The sequence below is a fragment of the Erigeron canadensis genome, chromosome 5 (assembly GCF_010389155.1).
Source record: "Erigeron canadensis isolate Cc75 chromosome 5, C_canadensis_v1, whole genome shotgun sequence".
Taxonomy (NCBI): Eukaryota; Viridiplantae; Streptophyta; class Magnoliopsida; order Asterales; family Asteraceae; genus Erigeron; species Erigeron canadensis.
Window position 1 is genome coordinate 19,271,316 of NC_057765.1, and position 15,685 is coordinate 19,287,000.

Genomic DNA, 15,685 nt, shown 5'->3' on the forward strand with positions numbered 1-15,685 from the left:
ACTTCACCCTTTTTGTACTGATTTGTGACACTTTTGTGCAATCAAGACTCATGGGTATGAATTGGCTAGCCTTAGATCTCGTTATTTTAACAAAATCGCGTGAAAATCGTTCGTTTTTGATTAAATCGCGTATGAATCCGACCTCGGCCAGGTCTAGCTCGACCTAGGCAGGTCTAGCTCGACCTCTGGTGGTCTAGGTTGAACCTCTGTTGACTTTTGTTACTTAAACGTCACGTATAGATACTAGTTTGACCCGAAATGACTTGTTTCAACTCTCGGACCCTTAAGTATCGGGAAGAAATCATTTTGACCTCTGTCCAAATCAAACTAGACCTGCCATGGTCGAGTTCAACCACTTTCCAACTCATATAGTCGATTTCATTAGCCTTTCGTGTCCATACGCGCTTATTCGGTTCTTAAACTTGACTAGTTTTCTCAAAAGGTGTAGTTTTGGTCCAATTGGCTAACATATGAATAAAAGATTTTAAAATAACATATTTGGGCTTTAGTTGGTCGAGTTCAACCATTAGGTTGAGCTCAACCTCTACTCGTTTCAGTTTCGTAAGCTTTTCGGTTAAAATCTCCGGTTTTGTCTAGTTTTGATTAAAATTCGTGTAAAACTTATTTTGGGCTACAAAATGATTTCAAATCAGCTTTTATTGATAAAATAATTTATTTTGAACTTAAGAAAAGACATTGGTGTCAAATCTAGACTCTTGTTCGGTTTATTCGAATTTTGTCAAACGTCGTTTTAGAAGTTAAATAAAGACATGTGCACTTAAAGGCATTTCTAATAGGCTAAGACTTAAGACCAAAGACTTTCATTGTGACTTGTCATGTATTATTGGTAGGTGTTGATTGTCGTGGACTTTGATTGTGGTTGTCGTGCTCGTCCGTTATACTTTCATAACACTTTTCAGGTGAGTTTCGTATCCCCTCTTTTTACAAGTTTTGGGGTGGAAAGTATACTTCTTTTTCAAACAGTTTTGTCGATTCCTGTTTATGTTCAATACAGAGCCTGTGCTTATAGAGTTACTTGTGCCATTTGACGTGCTTTATTTTGTTTATATGTGTGTGATTTATGTGTTTATTGTTGTGATTTATTGTTTGGACGTGCTTATTGTATGAGTTTGAGACTTGGACATGAGACTTGAGACTTGGACTAAGACAGGTATCGTAAGGCCGGACTTTGAGACATTGAGACTTTGAGACATTGAGTCTTCGAGATATTGAGTCTTTGAGACATCGAGACTTTGAGACATGAGGCATGAGACTTGAGACTTTGGACATATTATGGCGTAACTCTGCTCATTATGTATTGAACTAATACTTGTTTAGACTTTAAAGAATCGACAAAAGACTTATTTCTTTGACTAGACCTTTTGACTAAAACCTATGAACTCACCAACCTTTGTGTTGACAAGTTTTAGTATACTTTTCAGGTACTCGGGCTATTCAGGGATAAGGACTTTCATGCTAGGACTGGACTTTGAAGACTAGAGCTCCTTACTTTTGTCAGACTTTAAGGCTGCATGCCTTTGTTTATTCCTTTTATGGATGTACTTGTAATAAGCTTTCCTAGCATTGTCATGACTTTGAACTCATGTTTTGGGAGTATATTCTATTTCATATAGCAGTATCTATGTAATTCCATGTCATGCTATACTTTTCATGACACCTCATGTTTCTGCAAACGGTGGGGTGTTACATCGTGTGATCTCCAACATGAATTACAAGCTCGTGCACATCCTTAGGTTGATTAATTGCTTATTAATCGACGGAAGGCAATAGCAATTTAGTTATCTCAAGAGGATTCCGCACTCTTGACATAACGAATCACGTCTTATTTCGATTCATGCAACAATAGGGTACCTTACAGTCATTGCATACTTTTACTTGTTTCCACAGAAACTCTCAAACCATTTGAGAGTTCTTGAGAACAAGCATACTTTTGCTTGTTTCTCAGAAACACTCAAATGACCATTTGAGTGTTCTTACTTTGAACAAGCAAATCTTTTGCTTGTTCCTAAGAACCCTCAAATAACACTTAGGATATAGTGAGTAAATGTCTTTATTGCTATCAAGACGCAGTACCGACATTGTACTCTTAGTTAATGTCTTTACTGCTGTCAAGACGCAGAACTGACATTAACTCAACTAATGCTTTAACTGTTGTAATATACGCAGAACTAGCATTAGCCTTCGACAACATTTCAACTGCTGTAAATACGCAAAAACAACGTCGTCTATATTACCTATTGGAAGTGTGTATATAAGATAATGTTTATACTGCTATAAATACGCAGAAACACAATTATCTTAACTTTCCTCTGGAAGTACATTAAGTTAATATCTCGACTGCTGTTAATACGCAGAAACAATCTTAACTTAAAGACTATTTACATGTTATGTCTAAAACCTGCAAAATACAAATATAAAAACAAACATATAAACATAAGTTGGATCCCAATTGGCTCAACAAAATATGCCAGTGTAATATTAAGACATACGGTAATTACAAGATAATTACAAGACTTGAACTTATACACAAATATACTTCACATATCTAAAATGCTCATGTCACTGAGAATCATGCAGTAACAAAGAAGCGGACACATCAGAATGTTCTAAAAGCTTATGGATAAGAATTGACATGTGAATGTGACACCTTTCCTAACGGTTTGCATGTCCCAATTGTGGGGACCATTTCTAAGGGAATAATTCTAGAAGTTACACATGCCCTTTTTATATTGGTTGTCTAAAGTAGTGGTGGTCCTTGTTATTTGTGACAGCCGTTTTATTTCTTTTATTATTGTATTTCTTTAACTCTAGAAAATAGCATTAGTGGCTATAACTAGAGGCTCATTCCCATTGTAAGGCAGATTATGTTGAATTGAATTAATTTAACAGAGCAACCTCCATTATTTTATTGTCTATCATTTTATTTTATTTTCTTGTTTTTGTTGTTTATTTTCATTATAAAATCAGAAAATATCAAAAATATTTAATTCCATTTTGTTTAATTTTCGTTGTGCTTGAGTTTTTGCGTGTTTTACGCATCAAATTTGGTATCAGAGCCAGGTTTCAAAAAGGTTTCTTAATCTTTTTATTCGTGGGTTTTGTTGTTTGTTGAATCGGATTCAAAAGGGGTGTTCTAATCTTTTGATCTGTTGGTAATTTGTTGTTCTTTGTTTAGATCTGAATGTTTTTATTCAGAAAATTGTGGTTTCCAATTTCAGATCTGATCTCTCTTGTCTAGGTCTATTTTTGATTATCTTTTCATTTAGATAATAGAAATGGGTTATAATAGAAATCTTGTTTTGTTAGTGCATGATTCTCAGTGACATGAGCATTCTAGATATGTGAAGTATATTTGTGTATAAGTTCAAGTCTTGTAATTATCTTGTAATTACTGTTTGTCTTAATATTACCCTATCATATTTTGTTGAGCCAATTGGGATCCAACTTATGTTTATATGTTTGTTTATTATTTGTAGTTTGCAGGTTTTAGACATAACATATAAAGAGTCTTTAAGTTAATATTGTTTCTGCGTATTAACAGCAGTTGAGATATTAACTTAATGTACTTCCAGAGGGAAGTTAAGATAATTCTGTTTCTGCGTATTTACAGCAGTATAAACATTATCTTATATACACACTTCCAATAGGTAATATAGACGACATTGTTTCTGCGTATTTACAGCAGTTGAAATGTTGTCGAAGGCTAATGCTAGTTCTACGTATATTTACAGCAGTTAAAGCATTAGTTGAGTTAATGTCGGTTCTACGTCTTGACAGCTGTAAAGACATTAACTCAGAGTACAATGTCGGTTCGACGTCTTGACAGCAGTAAAGACATTTGCTCAATATATCCTAAGTGTTATTTGAGGGTTTTTAGGAACAAGCAAAAGATTTGCTTGTTCAAATAAGAACACTCAAATGGTCATTTGAGAGTTTCTGAGAAACAAGCAAAAGTATGCTTTTTCTCAAGAACTCTCAAATGGTTTAAGAGTTTCAATGGAAACAAGCAAAAGTTTGCAATGACCATAGAAACGCGCAAACAGGCCAAAACCCTAATGAGCCTTGGGCTTGGAAACACGCATGGGCCTGCGTGTTTCAGAACACCCAAATGGCCATTTACGTGTTCCTAGCCTTTGCCTATAAATAGAGGGTGTGTGTATGCGTGTTCTAACAAGAGTGTAGAGAGAGAAACAAGCAAATCCTAGAGGGAGAAACTTCAGAACACGCATAAGCTTTTCTCGTGGGTGATACTCGTCTTGTATACGAACCGCAAACACACACCTGGCCCCCCAAACGGCTCGTAGACTGCAGATTACCACATGTTTGGTAAGGTGCGTCTGGAGAGCCGTTCCCGGAGTGTTTATCATCACGTAAAAGATATATATATATATATAGTGATATATATCATCTAAAGGTAGATATATAAACCGTGGGTTATCTCGAGAAATTTCCGCACCTCGACATATCCTTAAGTCGATCTCTAGTTAGATAAGAGTACAAGACCCGAGGGACTTACAACTCCAGAGCCAACAGGTTTTCATAACCTTGGTTAGAGATTGACAACGGCTTTGTGGTATCCCTTTATTTACATGATTTAGGTGAAAGTTAATCTTTGGGCACGTTTTTGAAAGAAAGGTTCAAAGTTGTGGCCAAATATTGATTAATCTATATCCTAGTAACATTTTCTCATAATCTCGTTTATCCTTGAGCAATATCGGGCTCGGGATCTAAGAAATTGTGTGAAAGTGGTGTTTGTGTGTTCTTGAAAAGTGTACTATGTGTGTTCTTAAAAACTAGTACCTTTTTGCGCGTTTCGATATTACCAAGGCATTTATGTGTTCTTGTGTTTTGCTTGTTCTTGAAATTTTGAGAGTTCTTGAGATTTTGTATGTTTCTTGAACTTTGTGTATTTCTTGAACAGTGCGTGTTTCTCTAGTTTGTGTGTTCTCAGATTTTGCGCGTTCCTGGACATTTTGGGTGTTCTTGGATTTTGCGTGTTCCTACACTTTTGCGTGTTTCATTTGTGTGTTCCCAGTTTGCGTGTTCTTGTGTCATTTATGTGTTTATAAGTTGAACCACATACACAATGGCAACAAACTATCTTAACCAATTAATACTAATGGACCATGAAATTGGTAAGGGTAATTCACCACCTAAACTAATGATCATAGACCAATACTTTTCTTGGAACGGTCGATTTGAATCCTTTATGCAATTCACTGGCATTAGAATGTGGACTTGTATGACTGAAGGATATAAAGCCCTAACATATGAGGACAGTGGTGTTACCAAAGTATATGCATATCAAGATATGACTGAATCCGATAAAAAATTGTATGAGGCAGTGAAAAAGGCACTTTCATGTTTAAAAATGTCATTGCCACAAGATATACTACATTTGTTTAACGGATTTAATACATCTAAAGAACTTTGGTTAGCAAAAATCATTGTGAAGGGGATGAAACACTTAAAAAGAATAGAAAAGACCTTCTAAAGCATCAGTATAATGTATTTAATGGGTTAAGAAGTGAAAACTTAGATCAACTAGTTACACGATATTATCATTTGCTAGCAGAGTTGCAAGCATTTAAGGTTACGTACTCTGAGGAAGAGAAGGTCGAGATATTTTTGAGCTCTTTGCCAGAAAAGTGGAATTACTATATTACCACTTTGCAAGAGAAAGCAGATTTTGATGGCATGTCTCTAACTCAAATAGTTGCTAAGTTCAGGGGACAAGAAATGAAACAAAAGAGGAGGGAAGCAGGATATAATAATGCTCAGATTCCAGAGCTTTATTACGGTAGGCCTTCGATCAATGTAAGTCCAGGTTCCCCTGATGGAAGCACAAAGGCTTTCCTGAGTGAAGATGTTGACTTACAAAGGATCTCTATTGACTCTGAGGGGAACATATGTCTTGTTTCGAGTCAAAGCGACAATTTAGGCAATCGTGGATATTCTACCTCCAGTACTAGTTCCACCATGCCTATAAGTGTCAAATGTGCGGAAAGTCACTTATCCGTTCTTGCTACATTCGTGACATCTTATGAACAGTTTATCCAAGGCAAGGCTCAAGATCCTAGTCTTATCGATGAAGACTACGAACAAATTGATCCCTTAGACTTAGAAGAGATGGATCTACAATGGCAAATGGCTATGCTCACTCTTCGGGCTAAACGATTCTTATCAAGAACAGGGCGGAAGGTTTTGGGTTCCAAGCTTGGCTTTGATAAGTCAAAAATAAAGTGTTACAATTGTGAAGGATTTGGACACTTTGCTAGGGAATGCTAGAGACCAAAAATAAAGGGTTTTTCCTCGTCAACAAGATTCTGGTGTTGTTACTTTTATTTGCATTTCATTAAGATCTTTACATTATTTTGCATTACTTTACATTATCTTCAACCGTTTTCTTACTTACTCAAAGTATTTCGATCTCAAAGATCTTTTCAAACTCGTTTTTAGTACAAACTCTAAGTTTATTTATTTTTGATAAGAAAACTTTCCCTTTTATATGAAGATCCTTGAACACCAAACCCCACTTACAAATCTTCGGTTCATTAGTTCTCTAAAAAATATCTTAGGTAATTTTTGACCGAAACAATTTGGCACCCACCGTGGGGCAAAAAGGTGTTTTTGAAACTTAATCACATTTTCTTAGTTTTGATTTGAATAATTTTATCAAATTAATCTGCTAAGAATGTCAATAAGCCTCCGAAAAATACTAATAATAGAAATACTGGAAAGGCTGTTGATGATTCATCTGCAGGATATGATCCGAGTTGCCTGATGCCTAAAGAGTTAGAACCTTATATCGATCCATTCGCGGGTTCACAGGTAAGAACTAAGGGCGGCGAAACTAATGCTAACCCAGATGTTGCTTCTATGTTTAAATTTTTGCAGGAACAATTAGCAATGACACAATAAGAAAATATCGCTAGATTCGATATTTTAGAATCAAGAATGATAGGAAGCAGGAGCCAACGATCTAAAAGTCAGGAAGTCAGAGTTCATCACCTAGAGGCTCTAGAGAATTCTCCCGCAAATAATAGGAGTGTTAAATTTGGAGGAACAAGTACTTAAGGGACGCCAGCGACTCAATCATTGGGTCATCTATTTTCCACCCCTCCTCCAAAACCTGGATCTGCTTCCTTCTTTCACGCAGGAAATAATTCAAATAATAACAATAATAATAATAACGAACGAACACCTCCGTCATCTACGGTGGTTCCAGGTTTGACTACTCCCCCCCCCCCCCCCTTTTAATTATGAAAATAATGCTAACGGTATGGAGGACAATATGGAGAATGCGTATTTAGCGAGAGAGTTGCAGAAAATCAAAGAACTAATTTCAACAGATCCGGGATACTGTCAGCCAATCCCAGAAGCCGATCCACAGATGTATAGAGTTTCCAGATTTATATCGGCTATTGCTAACGTGGAAATTCCCAAGAAATTCTCAGCACCTCATATGAAAACATATGATGGATCCACTGACCTAGAAGAACATGTAGCTCAATATTTGGAAAGAATGGAGACCGTTCTGATTCCAATGGATCGAAGAGAAGCATACTTGTGCAAAGGTTTTGGGGCTACATTATCAGGAGCAACCCTGAAGTGGTTATTGAATTTACCAACTGGATCTATTACTTCCTTCGCACATTTAGTTAATCAATTTAATTTACAATTTTCTTGTAGTAGACTTTTTGAAAAGATAACGGGTGATCTTTATCAAGTCACTCAAAAGGAATAACAAATCTTTGAAAGAATTTCTTAACAGGTTTATGAGAGAGTTTTGCATATTCCAAAATTAGATATGAATACTGCAGTTCAAGCCTTAAAGATGGGGTTAAGCAATGATTCCTTAAAGATAGGGTTATGACACCTTGCAGGTCACTTGACGAAACAAGAAATCGTGCTTTAAGGTTCATCAGGTTGGAAGAAGACGAAATGCTGAGAAAAAGGATGGAGACACCATCAACGTATGATCGTCCAAACAGAATAGCATAAACTCCTTTAGTCCGACCAAGCAGAAACAAGCCATATACAAGAGCTGTGCAACAAAATACAATCGAAAAGCCTGGAAATCCTCAATATCCTGAATCATCTGAATATTGTTTGCCTGTCAATGTTGCAGGAATCTTAGCAGCAATGAAGGATCTTGGGGACAAAGTTAGATGGTCTCCCAAGAATCCTAAGATTGATGCAAACAAAGACAAGTCAAGATGGTGTGCCTATCATGAAGATTTTGGGCATACTACTGAAGAATGTTTTGCCTTTAGGAGGGAAATTGGGATACTTCTTGGCAAAGGATATCTGACAGAATTATTTGGCAAAAAGAAAGCTCAAGATGTTGATGTTAAGGATTTGGGCAAGCAGAGTCAACAACAACCACCAAGGCCCAAATCACCTCCAACTAATGCTAGAATTATTAATTATATTTCAGGTGGATCGGAAGTATGTGGTACATCCTATTCAGCAGCAAAAAGGAATGCATAGGAGGCTAAGTCAGAAAAAGGAGAAAAGCCACTACAAAAATCTAGTGTGCTACGAATGGATAAAGTGACTTTTGAAGAAGACGATATGGAGAGCATCCAGGATCCTCACCATGATGGTTTGGTAGTAACTTTATATGTGGCTAACCATTTTGTGCGCAGGATCTTGATTGATAATGGCAGTTCAGTCAATATCATTATATTAGAAACCTTAACAAGGATGGGGATCTCTGAAGAAGAAATTGGCAAGAAATCCACAGTTCTCGTTGGTTTTAACGGAGAAACAAAGAATACACATGGCGAAATAAAATTGCTAGTATACGTCAAAGGGGTAAATTCAATGCAAAAATTTTGTGTTATTGACTTTTTGCTGCAATATTATTTTGGGTAGGCCATGGATACATGAAATGAGAGTTGTTACTTCAACTTATCATCAATGCGTGAAGATCCCAACTCCCTAGGGAGTGGTAAAGATAAAGGGAGACCAGCAAGATGCTAAAGAATGTTATATGGCCTCCATGAAATCTACAAGAAAATCCACTGAAGCATAGCAATCAAGTAAGAACATTCTTGATATCAGGGAATCTGAAGATCAAGACGTAAAAGAAATACAGATATCAAATGAAGATCCTGGTATTAAGGTATTCATAAGAAAGAAGATACCAGAAAATCTTGAAAAGGATCTTGTCGAATTTCTAAGCAAAAGAAGATCTACATTTGCTTGGAAACAGGAAGACATGACAGGTATCTCTAAAGATATTATTACTCATAAGTTAGGAATTGATAAAAGTCTCAGGCCTATTCAAGAAAAAAGAAGAAAATTTGCTCCAGAAAGAAATGTAGTTATTCAAGAGGATGTTGAAAGGCTATTGAAGGCAAAGATGATAAGAGAAGTGAAATTTCCAGAATGGCTTGCAAATGTCGTAGTCACACAGAAAAAGAGTGGGAAATGGAGGGTCTGTGTAGACTTCACAGATCTTAACAAAGCCTGCCCCAAGGATCCTTTCCCATTACCCCACATAGATGCAATGGTAGATGCTATGACTGGACATGAAATGTTGACATTGATGGACGCATCTTCGGGTTTTCAACAAATTCAGATGGAGCCTGAGGATCAAGAAGCAACAACGTGCATGACTCCAACAGGTATATATTGTTATACTGCTATGCCTTTTGGATTGAAAAATACAGGTGCAACATACCAAAGGTTGGTGAACATGATGTTTAAAGACCAACAGGGGGATACGATGGAAGTTTACATCGATGATATGGTGGTAAAATCGAAAAAGGCGGAAGATCATCTAAAGGATCTTGGAGTTGCTTTTGACATATTGGATCGCTTCAATATGAAACTCAATCCAGCAAAATGCAACTTTGGAGTAGGTGCAAGAAAATTCCTAGGTTATTTAGTAACCAAAAGAGGAGTTGAAACAAGTCCATAACAGATAAAGGCAATCATGGAGCTGAAATCACCCAAGAATGTGAAGGATATTCAGAGATTAACTGGCAGATTGGCAGCGGTGAACAAATTTATATCAAGATCATCGGACAGATGCAAGGAATTCTATGATATGCTAAAGAAAAATAAAAAGTTTGAATGGGGTGAAAAACAAGAAGAAGCATTCCAAGCATTAAAGGTTTATCCATCAACTCCACCTTTATTAATGAAGCCGGAAAAAGGTGAAATACTTTTTCTATATCTCTCGGTATCATCAGAAGCAGTAAGTGTTGTGCTCGTAAAAGAGCACGAAAGTAAACAACATCCTATTTATTATGTTAGTAAAAGTTTACTAAATGCTGAAACTAGGTACTTACACTTAGAAAAATTAATATTAGCTTTGATAATGGCCTCAACTAAACTTAGGCATTACTTTGAAACACATCCTATCCATATAAAAACTAATTATCCTATAAAAAGTGTGCTTAGAAAACTAGAATTATCAGGAAGATTGGCTAAATGGTCTATTAAGTTAAGTGCATTTAATATAATTTACGAACCTAGAACTACTATTAAATCTCAAGCCTTAGCTGATTTTGTGGCTGATTTTACTAATGATTTACAACCACAAGCTGATTTAGAAGTTAAAATGTTAACTGAAAATTGTGAAAAATGGATATTGCATACTGATGGTGCAGCAAATGTGAGAGGAATAGGTTTAGGAATCATACTAAAATCGCCACAGGGGGATATGTTACCTCAATCTATTAGTTGTGAATTTACTGCTACTAATAACGAAACAAAATATGAAGCTTTAATAGCAGGATTAGAATTAGCTAAAAATATGGGTATTAAACGCTTGCAAGTTTATGTAGATTCTTTATTATTAGCAAATCATTTTAATGGATCTTATGCGGTTAAGGGTGAAAAGTTAATAGCTTATTTAGAAATAGTAAAAACTTTAGCTAAAGACTTTGATTCCTTTAGCATAGAACAAGTCCCGAGACAAGAAAATATAGAAGCAGATGCTTTAACTTATTTAGGATCCTCACTCAATATTCCACCTGATACTAAAATACCTATAATAAAATAATTAATCCGGCCATAGAAACTGTTTCGGTCAAAAATTACCTAAGATAATTTTAGAAAGGATTTTAGACAACTAATGAACCGAAGATTTGTAAGTGGGGTTTGGTGTTCAAGGATCTTCTAATAAAAAGGAAAGTTTTCTTATCAAAAATAAATAAACTAAGAGTTTGTTCTAAAAATGAGTTTGTAAAGATCTTTGAGATCGAAATACTTTGAGTAAATAAGAAAACGGTTGAAGATAATGTAAAATAATGCAAAATAAAGTATAAATCTTAACTAAATACGAATAAAAGTAAAGATCTTAATGAAATGCAAATAAAAGTAAAGACACCAGAATTTTGTTGACGAGGAAAAACCCTTGATCTAGTTAAGTGATCTTAGGTAAAAAACCCCGGGAGGATGCAATCGACCCTCCAGTTATTCTTTTATTATGATAGCAATTCAATGAACAAGTGTTTACAATGATATGAATGAATGAATAAATAAATATGCTAGTAAACTAAAGTGTTGTTGTTCTTGATGATTGCTGAATGAATGTTGTTGAAGTGAGAGTGTTGATGTGGGTGTTCGTCCTCGGTGCAGATCGATCTTTCCTTCTATTTATAGAGCTAGACGTTGAACTATAATTCCGAAATATCCGGGATCTTCCTTGAATCACTCTTCTTCGCTGAATTGACTTTACATGACCGTTGTGAATCATTCCTCTTCAAGTAATTCCGTTATCAATCCCGATTCTTGAGGATGAAGTGGTAGACTAGCCGTTGTAACACGTTTTTAACATAAAAACACGTCTTTGACTTGATTCCTGCAAATAAGACTTAATACACTAGACGTATATTTGTTAGTTCAATCTTAGATCTTGAAGATATCAAGATCAAGGATCCTTTAATTTCGTACAGGACTACGGAGTAACCATAAAAGGACTTAATCTAAAAAATGTATTCAAGATCCTGGTAGTAAAAATTCTACCCCAAACAATTGTCCCCAAAACTTATGTTTCATTGTAAATAAAGATAAGTTTTTTATTTTACAATTAAGTTTTGACAGTTCATAAAAATATGAGGGGTAAAACGTGTATTGATGGGATATCTACAACTACCCTCTTTTATCTCCCACTTACACATGTTTTGACGGTTTACTTCTCTCATTCTATCTCGGGCCATTATCTTCAAACCCTAAAGGTTAGTTTTCTTTCAATCTTCAAACTTTCTTTCGTTTTTATTTTACTCAGTGAATTATGCTTCGGTTATCTTCTTCTCGTTCGTCAATTAAAATAAGTAAAGAGTTCAATCCTACATATATCGCTAAAAACCCTAGCAAATGTCTATTCACTGACAACGATATTGTGGGTTATTTTCCCAAAGATACTAAATTTAGGGCTTTTGATCCTACTCTTACTTCAGACATGCAGTCAGATTTATGGGTTTGTTTCCCTGGATTTCCTTTTGAAAACCTCAAACTATCATTCCCTTTCCCCGAATTGTATGACCAGTTTTTTAGGCTTTCTAAGTTAGCATACCCACAAGCCATGCCTATGCTATGGAGAACCCTTTATGTTTTGGACCATTTGGTTAAAGAAAAGAAAATTGAATTTAAGATTTCAGACCTTCCCCTAGCATATAATCTACAAAGATTTGGTCCGGGTTACTATATACTTAAAGCTCCTAACAAAGATGAGAGATTAGCTTTGGGGGTTACTCAAAATGACCCATCATGGAAAAGTAGATTTTTCTTTGTTTCAAAAAAGTCTCTTCCTAAAGGATTTTATCTGCCTACTGCTTGGACTGAAAAGGGTAGGGATTCATTTTTTTCTCTTCATTTATTTACTCTAATTCAGTAATTATTTTACCTAATTAGTTGTACTACAGCCAGTCTTGAAAAATTCCCAACCATCAAGGTTTCCGGGAAAGACAGAGTTGAGGCAATATTGAACCTTCCAACAGGGCTTAGGACTTTTCGGGCTTTACCAGACTCTCCTAGTAATTCCAGTTCTAACCAAATCGTTCCTATGGCTGGTAAGTACTTATAAACAAATTCCCTATAGTGTAGTTTAGTCATGGTTCTAACTTATTCCTCTTTTATACAGAAAATAAGCTTTTTGGGTATGATGAAATTCTTGGGAACATTGGGGCAATCAATCCTGAATCTGCTAACAAAGGCAAGACTACTTCTGCAAAAAATACTATCAAATCATCTAAACGTGCTAGAGCTACTCGTTCAGCACCAGACCCTGAGGCTAGCAATTTGGCCCATTCTACCCAACCTACTCCTATTGCTCAGATTCCTACTAACATAAGTATCAGCACTGCCCTAGAGCAAGCTACTATGGTAAAATTTTATTCTCATACATTTCTATCCTTTTGGTTTGAAAACATAATTTAATTATTTTTCACTTCTAGCTATTGAAAACCGTCCAAGAAAAGGTTATGGAGGAAAATCAAAAGATTGCTACCATATCTAAGGAAAAGAAGTCAATGGTTGGGGAAATCAAAGCTCTAAAAACTGAATTGTCAAAGGCCAAACAAAGTTATGCCAATGAAGTCAAAAGTCGTAAGTACTATAGGGAAAGGACAAAAATAGCTGAAGAGAATGTCAAAGAAAAAGTGAAGGAAGCTCTAGATCGTCAGGCTCTGGCATACAAGGATGTCGCTACTCGTGTTGTTCTTCAGGCTAAGATCACAATGGCTGCCGAAGCAGAACAAGAAGGTTTCCAAAGTGAGAAATGGACAGTGACAGAATGGAAGGACAAGGTGGAATGGTTGGAGAAGAACTATGATTCATCCAAGTCTAAAGGTGAGGATTCTGCTAATGCTACCGTTTCAACCAAAGGAGATGATTCAAACAAACCAGTGGAAGTTTCTGAAGATGAAGAGAAAAAGGAAAAGGAGGTCGCGAAGGAACAAGATGTGGAGCATGTCGAAGAACACATGGATGAAGCTTAATTCCATGTTTTTAAGTATTATGGACAACTTGTTTATTTCTTAGGAGAGTGGTGTGTACTTTAAAACAATTCTGACGGGGAGTGGCTAACCTGGAATGGTTAGTCATGGTGGTGTATTAAAAATGGTTTATGTGGGTCATTTTAAACTTATGCTATACTATCTATCGTACTTTCTTAGTTTAACTAACTGTCCCCGGTAATTTAGGCATTACTTTTAAAATATGGTTAAGATAATTTAGGGATCTCAGCCTACTTATATCTATATTTTCTTTGTTGCTCATTATTTACTTTTAATCATGAATCATTCTAAAACTACTAATATTTCGAATATCAAATCTGAATCCTCTAACCTCAAAAGCTATGAGGATGAAAACTTTCATCAAAAGCTCAACGAAGTCAAGGAAGAATTTGATTCGGTTACATATACTTTCCTATTTCTGGTTTTCAATTTCTTTATGCTCTAACAAGTTCTGTTTTTATCTTAGAAATTAAAACAATTGATTGATTGTTATGAGCATCAAAACAAGTGAATAACCTAACCATTGCTCGTCTAAGTAAAGTTTCTATCCTACGAAGGGAAGCATTAGATGATGCAGTTGCTGAAACATCTAAAGCTAGATCTAAACTACACGAAAACGTAGCATGGCATTATGCAGAACATGAAGCATTACTGAAGGCATTTCATATGGATGTAGCCATCCAAGTCCTAGAGGCTAAGTTATTAATGGCAGCAGAGGCTAATACTATGGGTTTAGAAAATCCTAATTGGGATGTCAACAAGTGCAATATTACATTATCTAAATTAGAAGAGTCGTTTGCTAAGGAGGCATATGCTAGTAAATTAGACCAACATAAGAAATCATTGCAATTATTTTAAATAATGTACCTTGGCTTTGTTAATTGTCCATAAGGGAATCCGTCTTTCATAAGTCAAGACTTTCGTATCTCCACTTTATGAACCTGCATTTATGACATATCTTCCAAGAAATATCTATTCAATGTTATTTACTTCCCAATGTACTTGTGTTCACACTTCTCCTACACTTTGATTTGACTATTGACACTTAATGCACCGGTTGATATTTCCTATTTGCTCTATTTATATCTAAGATAATAAAATCCTAACACACAACTTTATGCCTAGAGAACACATAAAGATTATCTTCTCTTTTTCTATTAACATTTACAACTATAGCATGGAAAGTGAATCATCATCTAGACGCAAAACTCCTAAGAGACTTAGGGATCAATCTATTTCAGTAAGTATTTTTCTTAATCACATATTCTGATCTTCTTTCATTTTTCTAAAAACTTTTATCTTTCTTTCGCAGCTTATCGAAAAATTATCAAATGCTTATGAAGCAGAAATCTCATACATGGATGAAACGATTAATAATGCAAATCGACTCCTAAACTTAGTTATGGACACCAGAAACAAGACCTTAAAAGAAATGGCAAGTTTGAGGAAAGAGCTCGACGATACTAAGACGGAGGTTAGAAATTTAAAAAGCTTTTTCGGGGTGGCTTAAAATCAAATATCCTCAAATTTTTGGTGAAAGTGCAGCAACTGAAGAAAGCAAACTGGGAATTGACATTAAAGCACCTTCTCATAATCACCATAATAGGAGGCCTTTTTCTTAATTCCTATTGTAATTATTTTAATGTTAATAAATATCTTGGATTTCATATCTTTCTTTGTCGATTGAC